The 4,842-nt window shown below is 38.1% G+C and overlaps 1 pseudogene; it reads left to right on the top strand.

Moving 5' to 3' along the window:
* The first annotated feature begins 3,102 nt into the window (after positions 1–3,102).
* Positions 3,103–4,581, top strand: LOC114216750 (G2/mitotic-specific cyclin-B1-like; annotated as a pseudogene).
* Positions 4,582–4,842: the final 261 nt, after the last annotated feature.

The raw sequence follows: 4,842 nt of genomic DNA on the forward strand, positions 1-4,842 counted from the left end.
CAACACTCCTTTTCAGTATTGAAGGCAAAAGAAGGACTTTCCCTAATAAACAAAGCCAAAGGAATTCATCACCAATAAATCTACCCTACAAGAAATGCTGAAAAGAATTCTTCAAGCTGAAACAAAAGGATGCTGATTAGCAACATGAAAACATGTGAAAGTATACAACACACTGGTAAAGGAAAGCCCAGAGTCAGATATAGAATCCTCTAATACTGTAGTGTAGTGATATGTTAACTACTTAACTCTAGTGTAAATGTTAAAGGAAAAAGGTATTAAAAATAGCTATAACTTCAACAATTTGTTAACAATTACACAATATAAAAAGATGTAAATGATGACATCAAAAACAAAAGGGGGAGTAAAAGCATACAGTTTTTGTATGTGATCAAAATTAAATTCTTCTCAGTATAAAATAGACTGATATAGATGCATATAGATGATGTTTTATGTAAACCTTATGGGATTCACAAAGCAAAAATGTGCAATACATACACAAAAGATAAAGAGAAGGGAATCAAAGCATGGCACAATGGAAAATAATTAATTTAAAAGGAAGGCAGTAAGAAAGGAGGCAAAGAAAAATGGAACTACAAAATGGCTGGAAAACAATTTCAAAGATGGCATTAGTACATCCTTGCCTATCAATAATTATTCTAAATGTTAGTGGATTGAAATCTCCAGTCAAAAGGCAGAGTGGCTGGATGGATAAAAAGTAAGATCCAACTGTATGCTGCCTACAAGCAACTCTTCAGGGTTAAGAACACACATAGGCTGAAAGAGATGGCAAAATAGATTCCACACAAGTGGAAACCAAAAGAAAACAGAGGTCCCTTTACTTACATCAGAAAAAAGACTTTAAGCCAAAAAAGGTGGTAAGAGACAAAGATGGTCATATAATAATAAAGGGATCAATTATATCAATCATAAATATATATGCACCCAACATTGGAGTCTTTAAATTTATTAAGCAAATGTTAACAGATCTGAAAGGAGAAATAGAAAATACAAGAATAGTAGGAGACTTCAATACCCCACTCTCAACAATGGATAGACCATCCAGAAAGAAAATCAAGGAAACGCTGGATTTGAACCATACTTTAGACCAAATGGAAATAACAGACACATACAGAACACTCCATCCAAAAGCAGCAGGATAAATATTCTTCTCAAATGCACACAAAACATTCTCCAGGATAGATCAAATGATAGGTCATAAAACAAGTCTTAGCAAATTTAAGAAGATTGAAATCCCAAGTGTCTTTTCTGACCACCATGGTACAAAGCTAGGAATCAATAGCAGGAGGAAACTGGGAATTTTACAAATATGTGGACATTAAGCAAGAATAACCAATAACCAATGGGCCAAAGAAGAAATCAAAGGTAAACCAAGAAATATCCCTAAAGAGACAAAAATGGAATCCCAACATGTCAAAACCTATGGAATGCTGCAAAAGCAGTTTTAAGAGGGAAGTTTATGGCAATAAATGCCTACAGAAACAACTCAAATAAACAACCTCATTTTAATTCTCAAGGAACTAGAAATAGAAAAACAAACTAAGCCCAAAGTTAGTAGAAGGAAGGAAATGAAGACCAGAGCAAACATAAATAAAACAAATACCAGAGAAATAACAAAAGATCAATGAAACTAAGAGCTGGTATTTTTTTGTAATGATGAACAAAACTGAAAAAGTTTAGCTAGACTAACTCGGAATAAAAGAGATAGAATTCAAATGAAATCATAAATGAAAGAGACATTACAACTGATACCACAGAAATACAAAGGATCATGAGAGAATACCATGAAAAATTATACACCAACAAACTGGATAACCTAGAAGAAATGGATAAATTCCTAGAAACATACAAGCTACCAAGACTGAATCATGAAGAAATACAAATCTGAAGAAACTAAAAAAGAGTAAGGAGATTGAATCAGTAATCAAAAACCTCCCAACACAGAAAACTCTAGAACCAAACATTGAAAGAAGAATTAACCCTGGGGCGCCTGGGTGGCTCCGTCCATTGAGTGTCTGACTCTTGGTTTCGGCTCAGATCTCGATGAGGGTCTTGAGATCAAGCCCTATGTCGGGCTCCCAGCTCAGTGGGGAGTCTGCTTGAAGATTCTCTTCCTCTGCCCTTCCCTCTGCTTGTGCATGCACACTCTCCCTTTCTAATAAATAAATAAATCTTTTTTTAAAAAAGAAGAATTAACCCCAATCCTTCCCAAACTCTTCCAAAAAATTGGGAAGGAAGGAACACTCCCAAACTCATTTTACAAAGCCAGCGTTACCCTGATACCAAGGCCAGATAAGGACGTCACAAGAAAAATAAAATTATAGGCTGATAACCCTAATGAACACAGATGCAAAAATTCTCAACAAAATACTAACAAACCAAATTCAACAGCACATTAAAAGGATCATACACCCTGATCAAGTGGGATTTGTCCCTGAGATTCAAAGATTATTCAATATACACAAATCAATAAATGTAATATACCACATTAATAGAAAAGTAAAAATCATATGACCAGGGTGCCTGGGTGGCTTAGTCCGTTAAGTGTCTACCTTCAGCTTGGGTCATGATCTCAGGGTCCTGGGATTGAGCCCCATGTCCGGGCTCCCTGCTCAGCGGGGAGTCTGCCTATGCTCCTCTCTCTGCTCGTGCTCTCTCTCTCTCTCAAATAAATAAATAAAATCTTTAAAAAAAAATCATATGACCCTTTCAATAGATGTAGAAAAAGCATTTGATAAAATACAAAATCCTTTCATGATAAAACTTCTCACAAATTGGGTATAGAATGAAGATACTTCAACACAGTAAGGCCACACATGACAAGCCCACAGCTAACATCATACTCAGTGGTGAAACGTTGAAAGCTTTTTCTCTAACATTAGGAACAGGACAAGGATGCTTACTCTCTTCACTTCTATTCAACGTAGTACTGGAAGTCCTAGCCAGAGCAATCAGGCAAGAAAAGTAAATAAAAACATCCAAATAGTAAAGGGAAATCCAAATAGTACACTTTGTTTGTAGATGGTGTGATCTTGCATACAGAGAAATGTCAAGACTCCACCAAAACACTGCTGGAACTAATCAATGGATTCAGTAAAGTTGCAGGATACAAAAATCAACATCCAGGAAACAGTTGTGTTTCTATACACTAACAACAAAACATCTAAAAAAGAGCCTGGCGTGCTGCAGAGGAATGGCTGCTGGTCTGCGGTGGGTTCAGGCCCCCGGCTCGTTGGTGGCTCCCGTGCTCTGCTTCTCCCCACTGAGCTGCTGCCTAGTGAAAAGGAAGCCATTGCACTCCAGGTCATCAGGAACACAAAAGTTAATGTTGAAAATAAGGTGAAGATCAGTATGGCAGGTGCAGAGCACGTGCCTCTGGCCATGACTGTGACCTCCAAGCCCAGGCTGAGGCCAAGAACAGCTCTCGGAGACACTGGTAACAAAGTCAGTGAACAACCACAGGCCAAATTGCCTCCGAAAAAAAGGAAGCAAAAGCTTTGGTTCCTGGAAAAGTTATTGCTAAAAAAATACCTAAACCTCTGGAAAGGGCACCTGAGCCTGTGCCTGAACCCGAGCCAGAACCCTGAGCCTGTTAAAGAAGAAAAACTTACGCCTGAGACGATTTCGACTGATACTCCTTCTCCAAGCCCAGTGGAAACATCTGGATGTACCCCTGCAGAATAATATCTGTGTCAGGCATTCTCTGATGTACTTCTTACAGTGAATGATGTGGATGCAGAAGATGGAGTTGATCCAAACCTTTGTAGTGAATTATGTGAAACATACTTATGCTGATCTGAGACGACTTGAGGAAGAGCAAGCAGTCAGACCAAAATACCTATTGGGTCGTGAAGTCACTGGAAACATGAAAGCCATCCTTATGGACTGGCTAGCACAGGTTCAAATGAAATTCAGGTTACTGCAGGAGACCATGTACATGACAGTTTCCATTATTGATTGGTTCATGCAGAATAATTGTGTGCCCAAGAAGACGCTTCAGCTGGTTGTGGTCACTGCCATGTTTATTGCAAGCAAATATGAATAAATGTACCCTCCAGAAGTTGGTGACTTTGCCTTTGTGACTGACAACACTTACACTGAGCACCAAATCAGATAGAAATGAAGATTCTAAGATCTTTAAAGTTTGGTCTGGGCTGCCCTCTACCCTTGCATTTCCTTTGGAGAGCATCTAAGATTGGAGAGGTTGATGTTGAGCAACATACTTTGGCCAAATACCTGATGGAACGAACTATGTTGGACTATGATATGGTGCACTTTCCTCCTTCTCAGATTGCAGCAGGAGCTTTTAGCCTAGCAGTGAAAATTCTCGATAACGATGAATGATCACCAACTCTACAGCATTATCTGTCATACACTGAAAAATCCCTTCTAAATATTAGGCAACGCCTGGCTAAGAATATAGTCATGGTGAATCATGGGCTTACAAAGCCCATGACTATCAAGAATAACCATGCCACATCTAAGCATGCTAAGATCAGCACTCTGGCACAGTTAAATTCTGCACTAGTTCAAGATTTAGCCAAGGCTGTGGCAAAGGCGTAACTTGTAAACATGAGTTGGAGTGCTATAGTAACTGCAAATAAAATTGGCACCATGTGCCATCTGTACATATTATATGTCACCTTTACTTACTTTTAATAAAGTCTGTGGTCCCTTTTACTTCTTATACTTCAAAAACAAAAACAAATCTAAAAAAGAAATGAAACAATCCCATTCACGATAGCATCAAAAACAATAAAATAATTAGGAATAAATTTAACCAAGGTGGTGAAATATCTGTACACTGACAACTACAAGAATTGG

The sequence above is a fragment of the Eumetopias jubatus genome, unplaced genomic scaffold (assembly GCF_037043125.1).
Source record: "Eumetopias jubatus isolate StellerSeaLion01/CBP00866 unplaced genomic scaffold, mEumJub1_p1.0 scaffold_11, whole genome shotgun sequence".
Classification (NCBI taxonomy): domain Eukaryota; kingdom Metazoa; phylum Chordata; class Mammalia; order Carnivora; family Otariidae; genus Eumetopias; species Eumetopias jubatus.